The following is a 13,081-nucleotide window of genomic DNA, read 5'->3' as shown; positions in this document are numbered from 1 at the left end:
ACTGAATTTGATGTGGGGTGCTATTTATGCATTTGTTAAGATAAGGCTTTTTAAAAAAATTTCTTTTAACTTAATTAATAAAATTAGGTTCCAGTAAAGAATGCTTGCATGTGTAATTAAAGTCATTTTGATGTCTACATTCCCTGCAGGAAACAATTATAACACACATATTAGTAACATGTCACTTTCGAGCCATCTGTGAACTCGGACAGTAAGTGAAGGTGATCTCACAGGAGAATTCTCTGTAACTTCAAATGGATGATTCCTCTTTGTCTCTGCTATTGAGAAAGCTCTGCATGCTCTAACAGTTTAGCGGTCTGTGCAAAGTACCTTGGAGAGAAAGATGACAATGAAGGCAGCGGGAGAGAGAGATAGGAGCAGGCTGCATGAGAGGAAAAGAGAAGGGTCAATCCCTTCCATAAAAACCAGACCTTTGGTGGTGTGCCAAGATAGTCAAGTGGTTAAATCCTCAGCCTCTCAATCCACATATGGGCTGCTACTGGCCCATCACTGAGTATCCTGTCTTCTCACTTGTATACCCCCATGCTGTTTCCAGTCATAATAATAAGTAACATATGCTGTATTGCAGGTATGGCCACTGCTAACTGAAAGAAAACCAGGTCATTAAAATGTGTCCCCTTGGAGAAAACTCAGTGTGGGTGCATTATATTAACACTGAGTTCCTTATTAGGAGTATGATGCTGATGCTGAACCAGTGTTGCACAAGCTGGGATACTGCATGGAATTTAAAGTTAAGTCTTAAGCCGCTGCATGACACAACAAATGTGTGTCGTTACCGCAGCTGCTCGTTGCTTTGAACCTTATCTAAACCCTTCTGTGTATCCAAGTGCATTTCAAAATGACCAAAAAAGAGCATAAACTAAACAGTTCAGTGTGCAATTGCCAGAAAGTTCTAGAACAGACTCATTTTAGGAGGAGAGTTACAATCTTTCTCTCCCTTTCTCGCTGTTTTTAGAGTCCTTGAGATGCTCCAAAGGAGAGTGTGTTATCTCCTGCAGAGTGAGAGGGGAAGATGCTCCTCACTACACCCATTCTCATACCTGCCGTGTTTGTAGATAGATAGAGGTATCTGTGTGTGCGTGTGTATGTGTGTGTGTGTATGTGCGTTCATACGGGTGGGCGGGCGTGTGTATATGTGTGCGTCGCGTGCAGTCGTCTGACTTTCAGCATATTTAAAGACCGAAAATGAGCCGTTGCTTTGAGGAATGTCTCCAAGGGTGCATGTGCCAGTGGGCAGACATATACACAAGATAATTCAGTCTTCTACACCAGAAAAAAAAGTGTCATAACAAATTAAATTCACCAGAGGCAGAAACTCCTGGGCTCAATTTCAACTCAATCCTAAATCCATGAAGGAATATGTAAATATATGCGCCACACAGAAATATTACAATGCTACACTGCTCCATCCAGTCACAAAATAAACTCACATCCAGCATCAAAGTGCTTTTAACACGGCAACCCAATTAGTGTGTGATTCCAATAATCTAACTCCACTGTAGTGATGTGAAGTTTACCATACCGCACACACACACACACACACACTACTTCTTACAAATTCCACCGTCACAGAGGGGCACTTACGCCCATTTTGTTCTTGTTTTGCTGCATAACTGCTGCATTTTGAACATTTCCCAGGCACATATTGCCAGAGACATATCCTGAACATGCAGCGGTGGAATATCCCACTGGCAACTATATACGATATGATGCTTTGTTGTCAGATGAACGTTTCACATATATGCAAAAAAGTAGGAATGGAGTTTTTATGGAGAGGACAAAATTCTTGAAGCTTGTTAATTAAGCTGAAGCTCTGAATGTTAAGAATGCTACCTTTGGTTTGTTAAACCAGCTGGGGGCTGTCAGTTTTCTCCTCCCTTTAAAAGACAAGATGTAATACAATCTTTTTATTATGTAGTAGCTCTGTATTGCTGGCTTTTAAATGCTTTAAACACAATTCCAATGTAGTCTTAAATCACTGCCGTATCATGTTTTCTTAATGACATGAAAAGCTGTCCTCCCTCCCATCTCCATTAATGGAGCAGGCGTGCTTAGATAAAACGTGACAGCGTTCACAATGGTGGAATGATAAATCTCCATGAAGGTGGGGAGTAACACTGCTGCTACACGCCGAATACAACTGATTAAGCTCACAGTCAGTCAAGCACACATGCACAAATGTAGAGCACACAAATAAGAAATGCACACGCAAGCAAATGAAACTACTGTAGAAACACATGCCGAGATCAACAGGCATAAATCCTTTCTAATTTCCATGTGTCCTTGTGTTATGCTCACTGCCTCTGCCCACACTTTCAATCTGTGGGCTTCGTGCTGTAAATTGTCAGTTAATCGTTCATTGTTAATTGGTAATTAAGCACTAAGATAGCGCTTGCTGTTTAATATGTGATTGATATAATTGATGGCATAAATCAAAAGCACACGTGTGGGTGCATGTGTGAAAGCGCCTGTGCTGAATGCTTCTTTATCAGGCTAAACTTAATGATAGCAAAACCTTGTGCTTTTGCTCTTGTGTCTGAAAAAGAGATCAAGAAATGAAAAATGAAAAGACCAAAAGGAAAAGGGATATTAATGTTTAACACAAAGAGAAAATACTGACAGATTCACAGACTGATAGGATGAGTAAGTTCAAATTAATATGTGAGGCAGTGGAGAGGAAACAAGGAAATAGGTGGTTTAAGGACAAAAGGAAGTGGAGCTAACAGAGAGAAAAGCTAGAAGGACACAAGCGAAGAGAAGAGAAAAGATGAAGCGAGGAACATTTAAAGAGGCAGCAAGCTAAAGGCTGAAATAAAATTGACTCGGGTGTTGTAACTATTCCTCTATGCATCTTTATGGTGTGCAGGCTTACATTAGAATTCAAAAATCAGATGTATTTCCTATAATTATATAGGAGGATGACTCATTGTATTTTTTCAGCAGTAGAAAGAAACTTGCTTGGAATAAACAGAAAAGGAAGTGGGCAGTCAGCATGAGTGGTGATTGGAACAAAAGAGAAACCAGAAAAGGGAACTCAAAAGAGTACACCTAATGATTTACTAGCTGTATTATGTGACTGACAAGGGTCAAGTGTCTGGGGCATGCAGTGCAGGAAAACGAATACCGCCTACCACCCCAGCAAACAGTCTACAGCCAGTACTTAATAGCGGTTCCAAGTAATTTGCCCAAAGGGAGAGAAGCAACAGTGGCAGCAATAATAAATAATCCCAACCAAGAAGCTTTGCTAAGCCGAGCAAGGCTGGGTAATTGGTGAGACGTTAATATTTGATAAGCCAGTAAAGGCTAAAGTGACCAATGATAGCCACAAGCACCACTGTATATGGGTGGGTCAAATGCAGTCTGAAATGTGCGAAAATTGGAAGAAAGTTTATTTATGTATAAGAGAAAATCTGTGATATAATCAAGTGAAAGTCTTAGTATTCTTTCTGCAAAACACACAAAATAATGACAGAGTGCACTAGAACCACCCCAACCCCCAAAAAAGAACAATCTAGGTTTTAGTGCCACATGGATAAATAAATAAATAAATAAACAAATAAATAAACAAACAAACAAACAAACAATCTTCACAGGAGACTGTTCAGTAGCCTGCACTTAATAAAACAAGTTACATACAAATCTCAACTGAGGCCTCAGTCACAAAGTTCTAGAAACTGCTCAGCAACCCCCTAGCAACTTCGGGTCACTAGGGAAAAATGTGTATTCCCTAACTAGTTGGTAAGTGATTGCTGGAGGTTCCTGTCTGCTGCCAGGTGATATTGGTGGCAAAGAATATGCTGCACCAAAAACTAACAGAGTGCCACAGTTGCCCATAGTTTGCATTTGAGATGCCAACTCATCTGCAAACATTACTCTCCAAACTGTAGTAACACTTCAAAAAGCACAACAGAAACAGGGGACATTTGGAGTAAAAGTTCCCTCTTGCCACTGCAATCAATACATTTCAAAAAGGGCAACTTTGACAGTGACCGTTCTTCATACATCGCACTTTTCACAGTTTCACTACTGCGTTGTGAGAAGTTTGAATGGCAACTTTCTAGCTACCAAAGCAATCGCAAGGTGTTTTTTCACAGCATAACCGTCTGCAACCAAATCTACATGAGCAACTGCTAGAAACCTCTAGCAACCACTCACCAACCTTTTGCAGTATACACACTTTTCCCTAGCAACCAGTGGTTACCAGGGTGTCACTGACTGCTTACTAGGCCTGTATGACTGGGGTTTGAGCAGTTAGCTAAGTGACAGGTACTGCCAGCAACCTTCAGTACTCTCACAACCACAACCAATACATGTTTTTCTGTTGTGACAGATGGTCGCTGACAGGTCTCTACACCTGTGTGACTGAAGCCTAAAGCAATTTTGTGCTTTGTGTCATGACAAATTATTGATAATATCCAGATGAAAAGAATAGTTTATATTACATATTGCGCACTGATATTGAAAGAGAATGAAAATTATGGGGAGAAATCAGGTAAAACAAAATTATTAGGTTTATTTATTGGTCCAGTATCCAGTGTCTGTTGTTAAATGTGTACTGTAAGGCAGTACACATTTAACAACAGACATCATAACAAATTAAGACTGAAACAAGCTTGAGTAAGAGACAAGGTAACAGAGAGTGAAAACGAGATATGACAACCGACACAATTAAATCTGAATAAGTAGCCAATATTTACAGGCAGCACATGTTTTTTGCTTGTCATCTGTGCCTCACATTGAGAGCCAGTTTGAGGCCTGACGCTGGTTTCTCCTCCTCTTTTTGAGATTACAGTTTTTTTCTGAGAGAACCTTGTGCATAAAAACTGTACTAATAATAAACTTACCATTTTCATTTAACATACAAGTAGGAGCAGGTTATGTGTTCGAGTGTGTGGTTACTTAAAAGCAATGAGACCGTGCGCATAATGCTAGCCATCGGAGGTCATTCTTTGCAATGCGGGGGTCTGCCTCTCTTCAAAGCTCTGTGTGTCTTTTGAACATAATGAACAGAAAGAAGTGTTACTTTGAGGCTATAGGCACCAGGAGTTATAAAGAGCATTAGTAATTGCAATTTTTTTTTTTATTACTTTAGCATTTCTTTTTCCTCTCAATTTTTAACTGGGCAAGGTACAAATTTGGATGAGTTTAGGCCACCCCTGAACATGAGCCAGCCTGACTCATAACCCATGTGTTAGTCTTTTTCAATTAAATATAAAAAAAAAAATCTATTTACCATTAAGTGCTGCATTTATAACTGTGTGTGAATATTGGCATTTACGTTTATCTGACTGTATAATCCCTTTTAAATGTTTATGATGGTGATAGCCTGTCAGTTTTTATTTTTCAATGCAATTATTGACCAGCAGACCAGCCAGAAGGGAAAACTGAAGTTCACTGGTACTCTACTGTTTCTCCTATGTTGAAGCAGCTTGTCAAAAAACACCAGTCATTCAACCTTCTGTCTATTTGCTGACAAGTCACATTCACTGGATGCTGTATCATCATCAAGTTTGAGGAGCTTGATGGACTGCTCTCTGGTGTATATGTATAACACTGAAAGCTACTAACTTTCGAGATAACTATAGAACAATTAAGGCAACTTTATTAGCACAAAATTCACCCACATCTTGAGATATTTTAATTTATATGTATAAAAACTGCTAATTGGACACATACAGTACACAGCGAGAAAGCACCACCTCTGCACATCCCACACGAGACAATGAGTCTGTAAATGACATCAGCCAGGATCTCACTGATGGAGCTTAGTGAGACACAGTAGTGATTGATGCCTGTTAAGCAACTGGAGTCAAACATGCACGCAAGCCACACACAACCTTAACACACAACCAGCATGCACAAAGACACATACATTTGCTCATCTCCTGACACTCAAAACACTGCCAACTGACAGCTAAGACACGCTCCTCTGACAGATCAAACCTGATTTACAATGCATGCCTTGTGTGCATGCATTGTGTGTGTGTGTGTGTGTGTGTGTGTGTGTGTGTGTGTGTGTGTGTGTGTGTGTGTTGTGTGTGTGTGTGTTGTGTGTGTGTGTGTGTGTGTGTAAAATTGACTGTGTGTCACTCTGTCAGACAGAGATGGGCCTAGGGAGTTAGGGGTCAAAATTGTATATTTTAAAGTGTCACATATAGTGTCATTTATCTATCCAGCACAACGTTCTGTCCACGCCACACACACGCCACACACACAACACACACACACACACACACACACACACACACACACACACACACACACGCACACACACATTAAGTACCTACCTCTGGTCCTCCCAGACATTCATTCCAATCTACAGGATAATCAATCAGCTCATTATGTCTTATTCTGTGTCTTTTCTCCTGTTGCTTTCCATCAGTGGAGTGCATCAATGTCATAACCTCAATTGTTAAGCACCAGAGTCAGTCCCACACTTGATCTCTCGCCAAAACCAAGTGTGCCTGCAGCCTTTTGTTGCAACATGTAGGGCATGCGGAGAAGAACAGCAGGGAATGTTGTGCAGTAAAGGCTCTACTTGAGCAGGAATTGAACTTTTGGTCATTTGAGAGTAAGAAAGCTGCTATCACCCTTTACACACAGACATAGTGTTTTTTAAAAAAAAAAAAAAAAAAAAAAGCAAAAGCATATAACAGAGTGCTAAACTTGCAATTTTAATAGAAGAATGGGCCAATATTTTCAGATGCTATCGTAAAGCTGGAAAGGAATGCAAAACTTGCATGACAGAAACTGAGTTTATATAGTAGTGCAGTTAGATGTCTTCGAAACAACAGGTCTTTATTTCCGTAATTTTGCAATGTGGTATGTATATCACTACAGTGGATTTCAAATCAGCAAACAATCAACACCCTGAAGTGAAGATTTTCAGCTTTAATTCAAGGGGTTTGACAAAAAGTATTACATTAACTGTTTTGACATGGAGTCATTTTTATAGTATATTGCATTTAAAGGCTCATAAGTAAATGGACAAACTAACATAATTTTAAATATAAGGATTGTTTTGAATGGTCCAGTAACATTCTAAAGTGCAGTCCAGTTACTTTTGCAGCATTCCCTGACTCTGAGCAGAGAGTATAGCCATGTACACTTCAGAATTCATCCTGCTACTTCTATCAGCAGACACATCATCCACTGGGTGCTATTATATGCCAATGCCATAACACTGCCTCCACCATATATTTGACAGATTATGTGAGATGCTACAGATCATGAGCTGTTTCCATCCTTCTCCATATTTTCTCTTCTCATCATTCTTGTACAAGTTTAACTTGGTTTCATCTGTCCATAGGATATTTTCCAGGACTGAGTAGGATTTCTTTTAGATGTTTTCAAGCATAGTCTAATCAGGCCTTTCTGTTCCTGGTATCATTTGTGGTTTTCACTTTGTAAGATTGAGTGTTCATATCAATCTTAAGCTTATCCTTTAACTGATCCCACTACATATTCTAACTAAGTTAAGTGTTCTTAACTTTGATTTTGAAAGGGGATCTCTTAACAATGGTAATTATCTTATCATACACTTTAGCTATCTTCTGTGGTCTTTCAGGTCTTTTGGTGTGGCTGTTGGTGAATGCATTCCTTTTTGTTAAGAATGTACCACATTGCTTATATGTTTACTTTTTTTTTTTTAGCTTACATTGACCTCCTTCTTTAGCATAAATGTCTCTTTGGACTTCATATTGAGAGTTACAGTGAAAAGATACCAAATCTGCACGTCTGCACGTCAATGACGTATTGATTGTTTACCAGCTCCACATATTTGATTAGTAACATTCTTACACCAGATACTCATCCTGGCACAACATAAAAGAATGACAGAATCTTAAACTAGGGATCTCTGATGTTAGTCAAATATGTAGTCCACTATACTATGGATCCAATGCATTTGTTTTTATGGAACATTTGTTGAAATATGTCACTGTCCAAAAACTTATGGCCCTTATTGTTTATAGACAAGTGCAGTATTACCAAAGAAAAAAAGAAAGATTGCATGTGAGCAGACATACTTGGGAAACATTTCATTCATCGCAGAAAGTCCAAGTTAAGTAAAACAGCTTGAAATAGCATTTTGAACCCTTTAGGTACATCAGTTGTGAAGAACAGTTTTAGTTTTGGTTTTGATCCTTTTTTTATGTCCTTTTATGAGCACAAACTGTATTGCACCAACCGTAGCAAAAAAGATTTAGTTTTGGTGCCTGGGTTACATTCTGCATGTTTAGATTTATGCATCCAAGTGTCTACATGAGGATTTGTTAAAGATGTGGTTGGGAGTGCGCGCATGCGTGTGCATGCGTGTGAATAATGTGGCCTCGGGGCTTTAGCGGGGGTACTGCTGAGGGAATTCCCCAAAAGACAGAGATCCTCAGCCATAAAAAAAACATGCTTCACCTCTGCCTCTCATCTTAGCTTCCCCTGTCACAGACACACACCAACAAGACCACACTCTGCACACACCTATGCATACCACACTTGTACATTCATACATTTACTCTGTACTACGCCGATACTATGCTTCCTTCTTATAAATTGAAATACAAACATAATTTAAGTGTTCCTGCAGGCGCCGTGCACACAAAGTAAATTGGTGTTGCCAGATGATGAGCCAATGAAATATTGGAAAAGACTCAAGGCAGCAGGCCCAGTATACCTTTTAAATGTTAAATGTCCCATTTACCATGGGATGTTTGTGCAAAGTGAATGATATACATTACAGCCAGCATGGTATGTGGGATATATAAACAGCAATTCTATCATCTAATCATCTGTTTCACCATAAACCTTGGTCATTATTTAGTAATAGGCTCAGACATCACCCAAAGATTTTCAAGTAAAACATAGCTGGTGAAAAAATGAAACCATAGCATGCTGTGCGAAAAGTTTTAAGACCTAAAAGTGGGGTGGCTTTAAGACATAATGCTGTGAATAATTTAATTTTAATTAAATGCACACAGATTGCAGTAAACATGCAAAGTTAATTAAATCATAATTTGCTATAACCCATCTTTTCCAATGCACTTGCACATTTCTTCCTTCAGGTGAATCCCAGAGCCCTGCGACAGATCAGTTAGTGATCTTGCATGACAGAAAAGACTCTAAAGATCCCTAAACCTAAGACAAAATACAGAAAATCTATTTTAAATGTAGCTTTATGCTGCCAGTCCTTTACTTCGCTTCTAAGGTTCCATCTGAGGTGATATTTAACAACTACAGTTTTGTGCTGGTTTTGTGCATATGAGACTGCAGGACCTGCTGAAGTAACACAACTAAGTGTGCGCAATATTTTAACTAATAACTATTTTTAATTTATACCTACTGGCCAAAAGATGCAGATTATTGCTCTCACAGTTACTTATTTAAGGAAAATTATGGGAAAATATTTAACAGCAGCAAGAAAGCCAGAAGAATAAAAAAAGACAGTGGCTTATAAATAATGGGCTGCTGATAATAGAGCCAAAACAGGGTTTGTTTTTTGCTACAAGCAGTGCTTTGGACAGCAGAGTGCCTTAAAAGGGGGAAGCTAGAGACTATGGAAACAAAGTTTAAGCTGACTCTGTGCTCTCTGCTCTCTTTAACTGTCTCTGTTGCACTTCATACAAAGATACCCCCTCCTTGTTTAAATATTAAATGCATGTTTTAAAAAATACATAGTTAGATTCCAGTATAGCGTAGACTGGAAGAGCAACTATGCACCAGATTTGAAAGCTGAGTATGAATGCTAACATTTGGACTAACGAAAAAAAACAAAAAACGTATGAATGGTTTTGAAGCATGAAAGCAAGTTCATATTTTATTGTGCCAGAAACTATATAACACACCCTTCCTCATTGTCTACATCTGCAACATAAACAGCAGCCCACATGTATTGTCTTTCCTCACATAAGGTCAGTAGATGCAAAATCTGCTTTTCCATGACAAAGATGAAAACAAAACTAAAAAAAAGCAAGAATGAAAAATGTATTTGATTGATGTGAAAAGAAAGATTGGTGATCTCAGAACCGTAGGACGAGCGGGGGCTGATATTTAGCATAATGATGTTGAAAGCAAGACCATGTTATCGCCTAAATAAAATGTGTTTACAAAGCAGCACGTAAACTGACCTGTTTTGATGAGCCTCCTATCAGAGTGTCAGGCTCAGCTTTGCATTGTCATATCTGGCTTTGCTTTTATCAGCTTATCAGTTGCCCCACCTTTTTGCTGCTCCCAAGGATAAGGAATAGTAAGAATTTACAGTTTAAAACTGTCAGTTTGCCCAGGGTGAACACTATCATTTTTCAAGTAGCCTACATACCACACTCAACGCTCAGGAAAGCAAATAACAGACTTTTATCAAAAAGTAGCAAAAAGATGGATGAAAAAGATAAAAGATGGATGGATTGATGGATGAATCATTTATATAAGTGTGAAATGACTTGAGGGAAAATTAAACTGACCACAAGAAACACAGAACAACAATAACACAGAAACAATGACGGATTGACACAGAAAGACAGAGAGACAGACAGTGAAACAAGACTGGATGAATAGAAAAGGATTAAAAAAGGGATATAATAAACCTATTGTCAGCTAAAGCAAGCTATAACTAAAGGTACAGATGACAATAAATTCACAAGCACAAGGACAAAATGACACCATAAACGCAAGTCTATGGAACTTAAACATAAATCTCATCTCAAAAACTTAGACAATGAGAAATAACAGAGAGCTGAACACCAAAAACACCAAATACAGAACCAAAATAAAAGCATACCCAAAAATACAAAGCAAAAGAGAGCCTAAAACACCATGACAATATTACCTAATTACAGACCTCTCAAGGTCAACTTTACAGCTTAAAGCTCGGATTTATCAACACACAATATTCTTTGTCAAACTTCTTAGAGCTTGAGGCAGTCGAGAACTGAAGCCTCAGTAGAATAGCTGTCAACTGGTCTTTTTAGAGGGTGCACACTGACACCCCCCTCCAGAAAAAAAAAATCGCATTTGGCCTCACCACCTCCTTTCTCAACAGTAGAGCTGCAACATCATGAGGAAAAGCAAGACATATGAATGATCTTTAACACTGAACAGTCAGTGGTCTGCAGCAGAACACTCACACCAGGGAAATCTTCCGTTTGTTCAATATTTTACTGTGTTCTGAGAACCATGTGGTTAGTTAAAATAGCCGCTTTCTTTTTTGTCTGTAGGTATCTTATACATCATACTGGTAAGGTTTCATAGCAATCTAGCCATTCTGTCAGTGTTTTATTTTAATTTGAATGCATGACAGCGAGTGCTAACGGTTTTCACTCTTCCCACTTAGGGGGTACGGACCATGCCAACTTCTGGCGTAATATAATGATAATATTTTGCATATTTCATAATATCACAGAACTAGCTTATTACATGCTGTCCAACCATGTCCGAAATCAAATATTTTTATTTCCGCTCCAAACAGCCCCCTGGGAAGTAAATGTGAAGTAAAAAGTTCAGTTTCACAGAGAAGAGGCAGACGTGATGTTAAAAAATAAATAAAAATGTGTTAAATTAAAAAAGAAATCAGAGTTGACTGAATGCATTTTTAGAAAGTTTTATCGGAAACCAAAGTACAGCTCCATACATTAATTTTTCCAATGTTTCGTTTCTGAGGCATAATGCCATAAAATTAAGAATTGCTCATTGTAAGTCGTCTCTAATATCATTCAAATGCATCATTTTGAAAGAGTGAAAGTACCAACTTTCCTTTTGCAATGTAATGTAAGTGTTGGACTGACAAACAGGAAATATTGTCCTTCCTGGTGACACACTGAGGACATCTAATGCAAAATCTAGCAATAATCAGCAAAAAAAACATGTTATAAATGGCTCTCTTGGGACTGCAGAGTTTACACATTAAGACTGTGTGTTTTATAGTTGTTTTCATGCTGACTGCCTTTAGTGTTTGCTTAGAAGTATGCTGAAATGTATCAAATAATTTAATCCTCTATCTTTTTGTGAAAAAAAAACACTTTCAGTTTGGACAAATTCTAAGTGGACGATAAGTTAAAAATCTATTTTCAGTTGGTGAATTATTTCCACCAATTGACTTAAGATTAAGCACGCCGCATCACCATGCCTGTGAATGTATCGATTCACCCATTTGAAGCACATAAACAAAATCAGTCATTGTCCCAAATACTGTGGTTCACTGGGTCCACCTAATGTGAGAAATTTCCAAGTAGAAAAGAAGTGCAGACTTGGTGTAAGTCAGAACTCTGTACATAATAACCGAGAAGAATCGCTACCATTACTCACTAATTAGCTCCTTGGATGCAAGATGAGAAATAGATGAAGGATAACACAGATTGCAAACTGTGTTGACACAGAACACAGAGCCAAGCAATCCGCGGTTCTTCTTGTTGTGATTGTTAGAATATTCATCAGCATCTTCCATACAGAAAAATAGCCTCCATGCATGTTACTCATCTAGTGAAGCAGTTCGACGTGACTTGTTTTTGCTATAAGTGAATTGTTCGCTGAATATTTTTACTTTTTCTCTACTTTGTAAACACATTAAATAGAAGCCTATTATGGGTGCTTTAAACCATGTGTTTTTCTGCGTTATAGGATTTGAACATGGAGGTATGTGGATCTCACACTGTGCGCATGCAAATGTTGTAGTGTGTGTTCTTGTAATTGTGTATAAGTGTGGTATATTTGAATGTATGTGTTTGCTCAGGCTGAGAGATCAGCCTATTTTCTGTCTTTGAATATCCCAGGGGTTTGAACAAAGACTGCTAGCAGCCCAGATCAAAACAGGTATCAATTCCTTTAGCCTGATATTGTATGGGTGTGCATGTGAATCTCTGGGTGTATCAGCATGTCTGCCTGTGCATATTTGTGTACAGGCATGTGTGTCCAGTGATGTCCATGCATGTTGCGTTTATCATTCCCCAACTAACCACATTCTGTTTAAAATACATATTCAGCACTTTGCACTTTTTTCTTCTCCTCTTTTTGCTTCACTCCCCTTTCTCTCAATTTTAGGGTGTTATTAGATAGGACAACTCTTGCCGCTGGCATT

This window comes from Haplochromis burtoni, unplaced genomic scaffold, assembly GCF_018398535.1.
Source record: "Haplochromis burtoni strain Fernald_Lab_line unplaced genomic scaffold, NCSU_Asbu1 Contig_826, whole genome shotgun sequence".
NCBI classification, from domain to species: domain Eukaryota; kingdom Metazoa; phylum Chordata; class Actinopteri; order Cichliformes; family Cichlidae; genus Haplochromis; species Haplochromis burtoni.
This window is presented reverse-complemented; position numbering follows the sequence as displayed.